Raw genomic sequence first — 12,098 nt, 5'->3', positions numbered from 1 at the left:
TCATCCCAGCCTCCAGTTCTAATTCATCCCAGCCTCCAGCTCCCAATTCATCCCAGCCTCCAGTTCCAATACATCCCAGCCTCCAGCTCCCAATTCATCCAGTTCTCAATTCATCCCAGCCTCCAGTTCCCAATGCATCCCAGCCTCCAGCTCCCAATTCATCCAGTTCCCAGTTCATCCCAGCCTCCAGTTCCCAATTCATCCAGTTCCCAATGCATCCCAGCCTCCAGTTCCCAATTCATCCCAGCCTCCAGTTCCCAGTTCATCCCAGCCTCCAGCTCCCAATTCATCCAGTTCCCAATTCATCCCAGCCTCCAGTTCCCAATGCATCCCAGCCTCCAGCTCCCAATTCATCCAGTTCCCAATGCATCCCAGCCTCCAGTTCCCAATTCATCCCAGCCTCCAGTTCCCAATTCATCCCAGCCTCCAGCTCCCAATTCATCCAGTTCCCAATGCATCCCAGCCTCCAGTTCCCAATGCATCCCAGCCTCCAGTTCCAAATTCATCCAGTTCCCAATTCATCCAGTTCCCAATGCATCCCAGCCTCCAGTTCCCAATTCATCCCAGCCTCCAGTTCCCAGTTCATCCCAGCCTCCAGCTCCCAATTCATCCAGCTCCCAATTCATCCCAGCCTCCAGTTCCCAATGCATCCCAGCCTCCAGCTCCCAATTCATCCAGTTCCCAATGCATCCCAGCCTCCAGTTCCCAATTCATCCCAGCCTCCAGTTCCCAATTCATCCCAGCCTCCAGCTCCCAATTCATCCAGTTCCCAATGCATCCCAGCCTCCAGTTCCCAATGCATCCCAGCCTCCAGTTCCAAATTCATCCAGTTCCCAATTCATCCAGTTCCCAATGCATCCCAGCCTCCAGTTCCCAATTCATCCCAGCCTCCAGTTCCCAATTCATCCCAGCCTCCAGCTCCCAATTCATCCCAGCCTCCAGCTCCCAATTCATCCAGTTCCCAATGCATCCCAGCCTCCAGCTCCCAATTCATCCAGTTCCCAATGCATCCCAGCCTCCAGTTCCCTTCTCCCTGTGGAGCTGGCAGTCAATATCCAGAGGTTAAAGGGCCCTGACATGTCCACCTATCCAATACCTCTGTCATTAATAAGCATGATGTGGATCAATAGTCGAGCACACACTTCCTCTGCCCCAAGGGCAAAGGGAACAAGTCTATCAGGAGTGATAAGGAGCTGGTTGTGAGGGCTTCAGGGTGTTGTATTCCCAGTATCCTGTGCCACGGCTGCAATTCCATCATTCCAGCTCTCATCCTCCTGCTTGTGACTTTCCCAGCCACAAGTTCACCTGGGTTCTCAGGATGACCTTAATTAAGAGCTGGAAAGAACAGATTATGCTCAGGAAGCCAAAGCCATTAATCTCAAAGGCTTAAAAGGTTTTCAGGGGAAGTGTGTTTATGTGTCCCCTTATCTCATCCTACAAAAAAGGGAATAGGCAGCAATGCCACCACAAGCAAAGGCTGCTTTTGGTGTCACTCAGATAAAATCTAACTGTACTTTTATCTCCACCAATGATCAAAATGCAATAAAAATTTGGCCTGCTAGACGTTATTTTTATGACCTTGACCTTCAGTCCAATTTATTCTTAAAAAATGTTCAAGCTCCATGTAAGCATGAAAAATAACAGCCTGGTCCTTTTAGCAGGACCATTCAAATTCTGCTTTCTGGGATATATATCCTAAAAAAATCAGCATTCAATGAAATCCCAACTCATATTGCATACAGGGACTCTTTACTACAAGCACCTGAATTATGTGTCCCTTACTACAATTCCAAACAGGAACTTCAACAGAGAACTGAAGGAATGTAATGAACTTTTAAACCTTTGGGTTTGTAAGTTAAAGAATTTTGTAAGCTAAAGAATTGTTTATAATTAAATACAGGATTTGATTTGAGATCTTGGGAAAGGCTTTTGAACTTAAGTATTATAAGTAAAAATGTAGATTTATAGTTTAAAGTACAAACACGTTAAATTAATTTTTTAAAATTCTGAGGTTTAGAATTTAAAATATAAAAAAATATAGTTACAGAAGTAAATAGAGATTAAAATATAGTACTGCAAGTTTGTGTGTTATAACATAATTAACTAAAAAAACACTATAACATGAACCCATAAGACAAAATATTTAAAAATTAAGTAAAAACATAAATATCCTTGTTAGCAGTGTTTTATTAGTAAATAACTTCTTAAAAAGTCTTGTAACTAAAAGTTTTGTGACCTTCTAAACCATACTATAACGATAAGAGCCAAACTCACCCTTCCTACCTATAAAAAAGATAAAAAAACAAACCCACATCATCAAAAACAACTCAAAAGTCTCATCCCTAACTCATTCAAAACTCCTTCAAAAATCCCCATAATCACACACAAATTAAACCAAACTTAAATAAACTTAAATAAACAAATTATGCTGCAGCGCACACAGAGCAGCTAAATCAAGCCATGGCCAAATACCTTCGCCCTGGCATTCATCATGCCTATTTTGGCTGGCATTTACTGTGCTGCCACTTGCATTTCTGCTCCTGACACCAGTCCCAACACACAGATTATGTTCCTGTTTTCAAACCCCAGAACACCACAAACCCCTCTCCAGGAGCACACACAGAGGGTTCACTCTGCTGGATATAACACCACAAACCCCTCTCCAGGAGCACACAAGGGGCTTCACTCTGCTGGATACCAACACCACAAACCCCTCTCCAGGAGCACACACAGGGGGTTCACTCTGCTGGATACCAACACCACAAACCCCTCTCCAGGAGCACACATGGGGGTTCACTCTGCTGGATACTGACAGCAGAAGGGTCTGGAGCTGCTGGAGTGAGTCCAGAGGAGGCCCTAGAGATGCTCCAAGGGCTGGAGCCCCTCTGGAGCCAGGCTGGGAGAGCTGGAGAGGAAAATGCTCCAGGGAGAGCTCAGAGCCCCTGCCAGGGCCTAAAGGGGCTCCAGGAGAGCAGGAGAGGGACTGGAGATGAAGAGACAGGACACAGGGAATGGCTCCCAGTGCCAGAGGGCAGGGCTGGATGGGATATTGGGAATTAGGAATTGTTCCCTGGCAGGGTGGGCAGGCCCAGAGCAGCTGTGGCTGCCCTGGATCCCTGGCAGTGCCCAAGGCCAGGCTGGAGCAGCCTGGGACAGTGGAAAGTGTCCCTGCCATGGCAGGGGTGGCACTGGATGGGCTTCAAGGTCCCTTCCAACCCAAACCATTCCATTATTCCATGATTCTGTGATTCCCTGCTGCCTCCTGGCTATTCCCAGTGGATTTCCAAGGTTATCACAGAGCTGATCCCACAAGAGTTAGGTGGGGTAGTTGTGTATCTCAAACTGGGGACAGCACCATCCTTGCCATGCTCTCAGCCAAATAACCCCAGGCATTTTTAAGGACCTATAGCTACTCCCAAGGGCTGACCTCACTCGGGTACTTGTTGTGCTGCACCCACGATTTCCTAGAGCAAGAACAGCTCCATTTCTCCTCCATCCACACCAAAGAGCTCCAATCCTCAACATCTCCACAGAACTTCCACTGTCTGTTGTGTTTCCTAAAAATCACCGGCAGAGGTTTTACCCCTGCAATTACAGGTCACAAAAATGCAGTTTGGTTAGGAGTTAAAAATATCTAATAGGGAGTAAAACAGTGAAGGTAAATACTTCAACTTTCTAGAGAAGCAGACTCGCTCTCCTGGCTGTTTATTTATGCTGGACTGTTATATTTGCTGAGGGATTGGCACTTCTGCAAAAAAACAGGGCTCAGCTTCAAAACCTTCGAGTGTTACTTTCTGTGTCTTCTACAGCTCACAAGCAGCAAAAAGTAGCAAATGCAGCTTCAGATGTCAGAAAACCAAAAGTAAATGCTCTGATTTTGCAAACTACTCCATAAACACAATACAGACAATTCAGTTTATACCTTTATAAAACTAGCACCTAAATTCCTTATTTTAGATTCAGACTGACAACAATAATAGAAAGGCTTGGGAAGTTTCAGAGCCAGGGCTCTGAAGGAGTTAGAAAGGTACAGATGAAGCAAAATTCAGTTTTACTGTAAGGAAATCACTTCCACAGTGCACTCACAATATTTGGGGAGCAGACTCGCCTTCCTGGCTGTTTATTTATGCTGGACTGTTATATTTGCTGAGGGACTGGCACTTCTGCAAAAACCAGGGCTCAGCTTCATACTGAGCACTTCAAAACCTTTGAGTGCTACTGTGTCTTCTACAGCTCACAAGCAGCAAAAAGTAGCAAATGCAGCTTCAGATGTCAGAAAACCGAAAGTAAATGCTCTGATTTTGCAAACTACTCTATAAACACAATACAGAAAATTCCGTTTATAAAACTATCAAGCAAATTCCTTATTTCAGATTCAGACCGAGCACAATAATAGAAAGGCTTGGGAAGTTTCTGAAGGGCTTAGAAAGCTACAGATGAGGCAAAATTCAGTTTTACTGTAAGGAAATCACTTCCACAGTGCACTCACAATATTTGGGGAGCAGGGGGAGAAGGAAAAGCCCCCGTGCACCCCCTGATGAGGGGGCACAGCAATCCCTGTGCATGCAAGCAGCTGATGAGACAAGTCTTGCCGGATTATTAAAGAGCCATTGTCCTGAGCCTGGAGGCTTCCTTTCAGCAACTCATTTCACAGCTCCTCTCTGAAAACCACCCCAGAGTTTCACGCCTCCGCCCCCCGGAATGAGAAGTTCACGGCTTTTGGGGGTGGATGTCAGTGCCTCAGTCAAACAGAAAAAGGCGTTTACCTTGCCAGGCTTCCTGTCCTTGCCAGGTGATCATTTCCTGCGAGTGCCCAGGCCTCCCTTCTCCCCAGCAGGAGAAGAAAGGAACGCTTTGCTTTCTCCTGCAGCTCGGAATGCTTTCTCCTCCTGCGGGTTTGCTTTCAGTTTGGCTCAGCCAGACGGAGAAAGAGATTTCTTCCAAAGCAAACACTCCCGCGACGTCACCGCGGATATAAATAGGCAGGGGAGAAGGAGGGAGAAGCACGGCCCTTCTGGAGAGACTGCACACACGCAAGTACGGCAGAAAAATCAGACAGAAATAAAGCTTTTCTTTCCCTAAAGCTACACACACAGCCTCGACTCGGACACCAGAGCCAGGCTGAAGGAGCCAAGAGAAATATTGCACGCATGCAGCCAGAGAGGGAGGATCTCACACATCCCGGGCTCTGCCAGGAGCTGAGCTATTCCTGCTGCCACCCTGGAGCTCACACACACACACACACACACGGCTGCACATCCAAATCAACACCAGCACAGCCACCCGCACCCACCCACCCAGCTGGAGAGCCTGCAGGGCTCCACAGAAGCTGGGGATGCCCCTGGAGCCCTGCAGGTGTCCATGCACAGGCTGGATGAGGCTTGGAACACCCTGGGATGGTGGATCCCATCCATCTCATCCCACCTCTCTGCCCTGCCCCTGGATGAGTGCATCTCATCCTCACGCAGAGACAAGAACTGGTCAGAGGTGTGAAGGTGCTCAGAGCCCTCAGAGGAAGGAGTGTCAGTTTCTCGGCTGTTTAGGTGACCTGGAAAGGCCCGGGGTGGCCTTGGACAGCTCGGCGCTTCAAAGGACGAAGAGAGACTTCTGATCTTTTCTCGGTCTCGGTGTTTATTAATTGTTTATCTAAAAGATTTTCTCTTGGCCCGACAGAGGTCTGCTCAGCAGCCAGCCATGAGCACACTGAGAGCCCCCGGGGCGGTCACCTATCTTTATACTCGAAATTACGTATACAATATTTATCATTTTCCCCCAATACCTTTTACCCTTATTAACCAGTGCACTTTTAGTAATAACCAATCCCAAAGTGCCAACATCACCACAGAAGATGGAGGCCAAGAAGAAGAAGAAGAAGGACAGGACACGCCCCAGTTCCTCCATCTTACTTCTTTAGACCCCCCTGTACAGAAATCCTAAACCCTGTGTCTTACACTCTAATTAACTTATCCCTTCACCATTCACCCAGTGAAATCCTCCCATCCTCATACAGGTGTCGTCTCCTGTGTAGGATCAAAGTCCAGCCACCAGACACTTCTGGCAACATTCCAGGACTCCCGAGCCCCCCAAGGGTGGTCTTGGTCACTCTGCACCTCAGTCCTGAGGTGCTGAGATCCCACAAAGGAGCTGAGGGACAAAGCTGCACCACAGCCCTGGACTTGAGGAGAATGGGCATCACCTTCAGGGTGTGCCTGGAGAACCCCAGGGGCTCGGAGAGGAAAGGGACCCAAAAGAGCTGGCTCATAAAAAGGGACCCAAAAGAGCTGGCTGAGCACCTCCTCCAGGCTGAAGGACAGACCATCCCAACAAGGAGCTGATCCAGCTGAGTGGACAGGAGGCCTCCATGGAGGAGCACAGAGCTCCTGATCAGAGGAACTGACCAAGTGCAAAGAGTGGGGCAGGGGCAGGTGATCCAGGAGGAATCTGGGGTCACTGATCCTGCAGGAGCAGGTGATCCACAAAAAAAATCTCAGGAACACTGATCCTGCAGGTGATCCAGGAGGAATCTGGGAACACTGATACTACAGGTGATCCAGGAGGAATCTCAGGAACACTGATGGGGCAGGGATGGGGCTAAGAGGGCCAAAACCCATCTGGAATTGAATCTGACAAAGGATGTGAAGGGTGCCAGTGAGGCCAACCTGCAGGAACTGCAGGCCCCTGAGACCAAAGGGGAAAACCAGACAAGGGAGGCTTATCCTTAGTGGAAAAGGATCAGGTTGGGACCTGATGGGATGGATCCACAAGTGCTAATGGCTGCTGTCACTGTGAGGTCACACTTGATGAACTTAGGAAACCATCTCCAGTCACCTGAAGGACAAGAGGGTGATCAGGAGCAGTCAGCATGGACATACAGAGGGAAAAAAATCCTGTTTCACCAGCCTGGCCTCCTCCTAGGATGAAACAATCTCAGTGGATGGATTGTAGTGCAGAGGATGCTGTCTGTCTTGGCTTTGGCAAGAATTTCAACACTGGCTCTTCTCACACCCTCAGATGAGCTGGCAAAGTGTGCAGCAGCCAGGAGGGCAGGGAGGTGGGTGGAAAAGGGGCCCAGCAGGGAGAGGTCAGTGCCACAAAGTCCAGTTGGAGGACAGACACTTCCCAAAATCATTTAACCTCTTCTGCTGACCTGGAGGATGCACAGAGTGTGCCCTCAGCACTTTGCTGGTGACACAATAACTGGGGTGAGTGGCCAGTACACCAGAGGGTCACACTGACACTTGGATCAACTCTAAAAGGCTGGAGCAAAGGGCAGGCAGCAGCCTCAAGGTGCTCAAACAAAGCAAAGGCAAAGTCCTTCCATTACCCGGGGGGGAGTGACCCCAGGAGCCAGCACGGGCTGGGACAGCTCTGCCAAGCAGGACAGATGACAACAACTCCCAGGAGCCAGCAAAAAAAGCCACCAGCTGCATGACAAGAGTGACCCTGCCCCTCCGCGCAGCACAGGTGACAGCATTCCTGAAGTTCTGCACTCCTCAGTGGCAAAGAGACACGGGCAGAGTCTGGCACATGGCCCTGGACCAGCAGCTCTGGGTGACCCTGCAGAGGTCCATGCCAGGCCCAGGCAGGGTGGGATCCTGGGAGCCTCCAGCCATTCCCTCTCTCAGCCTGGGTATGATCTGTGACACCCCCAGGAATTGAGGAGCACCTCTGTCGCAGACATTTCTTCACAGAAATCTTTTCTTTTGGATTTCTGTGTCTTCTAGAGGCCAGAGGCCTCAGAAGACAAAGTAAACAATTATTATCAGCTGCTGGGGAATGCAACAGGAGTTTCTTGATTAGCTCATTTTCTATGTTTATAATTAAAAGCTAATCACAAAGTGCAAGCCAGGAGACTGAATCCTTAGCCACAACTTTGTTATAGATTCTTTCTATCTATTCTTAACTAGCCTAGCTACTCTGCAAATCTCTCTCCTTATTCTATTTAGTATAGTCTTAATGTATTATATATAATATCTTAATAAATCAAGCCTTCTGATTCAAAAAACAAGATTCGCCGTCTCTCTCTCACCAGCAGCGCCCCTCAGGCGCAGTAATACACCTCAGCCTGTGTGAGGCACAGTGCCACAGTGTCACAGCACTGACAGGGCACACCCCAGCCCTGCACCAACACCTGACGTGAGCCCTGTCTCAGTTCCCAGCCCTTGCTCACTCACCTTGGCCACGGTTTGGCCCCATTCTGCTTTCTCAACACGACACAGGGGTCAGAGACAAGTGAACACGCCAGGCAGGAGGTGTTGCATCACTGCCATTCCATAAAGGTCCCTTACAGTCTCCCATCTCATTCCACCCCATCTCCCTCAAGTTTTCTTTCCCTTCTGCCTTTTTTTTTTCCTCAAACATCACCACTTTTTTAAAAAAGCCCTCAGCCCCACAAATACTCTGTTGCACTTCTAAAACCCAGAGGATTATTATCCTCTATTAGAACAAAGCAAGAAGAGTGAGACATGGATATGATTTAGGTTTATAAGCCAAAATCTTCATTAACTTAGCAGGTAACTACTTCTTGCTGGTGTAAAACAAGAGAAATACTGAAGTTTTTTATTTGAAGGCCAAGAGATAAATTAAAGTTGTAATTTCTTTAAATCTCCAACATTCCCTGTTCCCACAGGTACACAGAATGGCAAAGTGAATGCCATTCAGGGAATGGAAGTGGTATGGCAAGAAGAGGCCAAGTGAGAGCCACCAGCAATAGAGGAAAGTACAAAATTGATCTTAAAATTATCAATATTTCACCCTAAAGAGGAGGGACAGGGAAGACTCCATGCAATACCCATGTTTTTGTCCAAAAGCTCCCAATAAAACATGTTTCTGTCTATCTGTCAGTGCATTTGCCTTGCCTGCCTCTCAGTTTAGCACACCTCCTCCTCCTCCTTCTCCTCTCTCTGCAAATACACTGGGGGCACAGCAGGGACAGGGAGAGCCCAGCTGGGCTCTGCTGTGGTGGCAGCTGGCACAGCTGGGCACTCGAGGTCTCTTCACGCAGCAAAAAAAAAAAAAAAAAAAAAAAAAAAAAAGGCACCAGTGACCAGTGCAGTTTTAAACTGACTCCAGGGATTTAAGGCCATCCAGGGTTCTGGCTTCTTGCCATGGGTGTTGTCCCTGTGATAGCCTGGTGACACCTAACCCAGATGCCCCATGTAACAAGGAACTCTCGTCAGCTGGCCCAGTCCCTGCCCCAGGCTGGTGCATTTTCTAGCAGGGTCTATGGCCCTAAGTCATACCATGGCTCCATCCAGCAGATTGGGAAGGATTTTATGGATTGTTCCACTTGTGGCTACCAAGCTGGAGAGCAGCCCTGGAGCAGCCCTGGGGGTGCTGGGGGTGGGAGCTGGGAGCCAGAACCCCCCCGTGCCCTGGGCTGAGCCCCAGCGTGGGCAGCAGGGCAGGGGGGGATTCTGCCCCTGTGCCCTGGGCTCAGGTGAGACCCCACCTGCAGAGCTGCCCCAGCACAGGAGGGACCTGGAGCTGCTGCAGAGAGCCCAGGGCAGGCACCAGCATGGGCAGAGGGATGGAGCAGCTCTGCTGGGAGGAAAGGCTGGCACAGCTGGGGGGGCTCACCTGGACAGGAGAAGCTCTGGGGTGACCAAACTGTGACCTGAAGGAGCTGCAGGAAACATGGAGAGAGATTTTGGACAAGGGGGAATGGCCTCCCAGTGCCAGAGGGCAGGGCTGGATGGGATATTGGGAATTAGGAATTGTTCCCTGGCAGGGTGGGCAGGCCCTGGCACAGGGTGCCCAGAGCAGCTGTGGCTGCCCCTGGATCCCTGGCAGTGCCCAAGGCCAGGCTGGAAGCTGTCCCTGCCCATGACAGGGGTGGAATGAGATGGGATTCAGGGTCCCTTTTAACTCTTCTGGGATCCCTTGAGTAGGTGCCCCAAGAGGCAGCCCCAGAGCAGACACTCCCTGCAAAGATCTGCACAGGGGCTCAGGTTCTCAGCTCACAGTTTCATCTTTACAATTCCTGCACCGTGAACACACAGACCAGACCAGCATCTCCAACCATCACAGCAGCTCCTCCTGGGGAGGCTGAGGAGCTCCCTTACACTTGTGGCACTCAGGACACACAACAATTCCCATTTTTACAGGACTCTTCTCTTGGACAGCACGAGCTACTGCTCCACACTGAATCAAACCCCATAAAGCAGAACCAGCTAAACACAGAAAGAACTCCTCTGGACTTGCAAGGGAACAGAGAGGCTGCTAATTACAGCCCAGCTCAGCTCCTCACTGCCAGCAGAGCATCACCAGCCCTGGCTCTGTGTCACCCTGCTGCAGGAGCATGGCTCTTTCCCCAGCTGGAAGGTACCAGGAGGCTGCAGCTGGCACTGAAACCCAGAACAAAGCAAAGCAAGGGGGAATCAGGGATGCTGCATGTCCTGCACATTGCTGTGATCCACCCCAAGGATCCTGGGAAGCTGCTGGCTGAGAAAGGAACAATTGGCCAAAGTTTCAGGGAATCGGAGCAATAAATACACAAGCACACACACATGAAGAGAAATAATTATATATGGAAATTGCACATCAACCCAGACACAGCCAGGCCTCCATTCTGCCCCAAAGCAGCAGATCTGGAGCCTGGGGATCACCTGAGGCAGCTACACACCCAAGATGTAATTTTTGGAGTGTTCCTGAATCCAAAAAGCAGGAACTGAAGCACAGGGAACATCCCTACACTGCGGGCATGGATGGGGACCAGCCCTAAAACCAACACAGCACAGCCAGGTTTCCATCACTACTCACCCAAACAGAGTTTAGGATCGTTCATCAGGTGACAAATGAATAGTGTTCTTTCCCCAAACACACCTTGCAGCAGGGCAGTGTGACAGAGATGGACACAGCAGCTCTCCCTCCTGCCCAGGAAATGCTGCACGACTTTGTGTGGTCAACATGTTACAAATTCAGAAAGATTTTGGCACAAAAGCCATCCATTATTCATTAAACACTTGCAATACCAAGATATTCCCCCTCTAAGTCACTGCCCTTGCTTAGTTGCTCTTGCTGTTATGAATGTGACCCTTTGTTTATACAGCAAAAGGCTGGGTTTGGTACACTACTAAATAAAGGAAAATTCAAGCTTCCACATCCATCATGCAGCTCTTAAATAAAACAGGAAAAAACTCACTTTGTCTTCAGCATCCCAAAATGGACCAGGCTTTCCAGGGCTTTTTCAGTGCTAAATGAAAGCTGACCGTAGAAAATTCCCTTGTAAATGTTTATTATTCTAATTTTAACCTCTGGCCATTTTTAGGGCCAATAAAAAAAACGAGATCAAAACCCAAGAGAGCAAATAATCCACACGGGGACTCTCTCCTGCCTGTGCTGGTTCAAAAGTCATTCTGAGATTTGGGGGATGTTTTTATTTTTAAACCTGTGTTTCATTTCTTGTACTGGAAGCATTATATCCCACCACAATGTCAGATCAAAACAAGTAGAAAGGAAGGGTGAAGGATTCCCATGGAAAAATACCCCACAGAACCCACTGGGCAGCAGAAACTCCTTTTTAATTTGTCTTTTCAAGGTGAAAGGAACTCAAGGAACACAGGATACCTTGTGCCAATACACTCTGGGTAAGCATTCCCCAGGCTCTGCTGGATCCTGCAGAGCTCTTCCATCCACCCAAACTCTCCACAAGTGCTCAAAACATTTCTCTCAAGCCTCAACTGCATCTTTATGCATCCAAACCAGATCCACTGTGATGGTACCACAATAATTTTCATGCTCAGATCCACTCCTTTGGCTTCCACCAAGGGAACAGACCACAAAATCCCTGTGGATTTTGGACAAGAGTGAGAGCAGCCAGACACTGTGTCACCTGTGCAGCTCACCACAGTGACACAGGGAGCACAGGTAGCCCAAAATCCAGGCAGGAGCACAAATGCAGATCTCCAGGACAGCAGCTCTGTTCTTCTTTATTCTCCTGCCCACAAAGGTAAATCCCTTAGGTGCAAGCAGACACCCTGCAGTGTGTTTTGGAGAGTTACTAAGAGGAGAAAAACCAAACAACCAAACAACAAAAGCCAAAATTGGGCTGCTGGGGCGAGCAGCTGCCTGCAGGGATAAACTTCCCTTGCCAAAAG

At 48.9% G+C, this 12,098-nt stretch overlaps 1 protein-coding gene across 3 annotated transcripts in view; it reads right to left on the bottom strand.

Moving 5' to 3' along the window:
• SGMS1 (sphingomyelin synthase 1) overlaps positions 1–12,098 on the bottom strand; it is a 98,277-nt gene that overhangs the window by 42,973 nt on the left and 43,206 nt on the right. Inside the window, exon 1 of one of the 3 annotated variants that reach the window (XM_058029585.1) lies at positions 4,767–4,887. The exons of the other annotated variants lie outside the window; for them this stretch is intronic. The gene's annotated coding sequence lies outside the window, so the exon portion shown is untranslated. Of the gene's footprint in view, positions 1–4,766; positions 4,888–12,098 lie in introns of those variants that run through there. 3 annotated transcript variants of the gene reach the window in all.

Source organism: Melospiza georgiana, chromosome 8 (assembly GCF_028018845.1).
Source record: "Melospiza georgiana isolate bMelGeo1 chromosome 8, bMelGeo1.pri, whole genome shotgun sequence".
Lineage (NCBI taxonomy): Eukaryota > Metazoa > Chordata > Aves > Passeriformes > Passerellidae > Melospiza > Melospiza georgiana.
The sequence above is the reverse complement of the archived record's forward strand: the minus strand, read 5'-3'. Positions and strand labels throughout refer to the sequence as shown.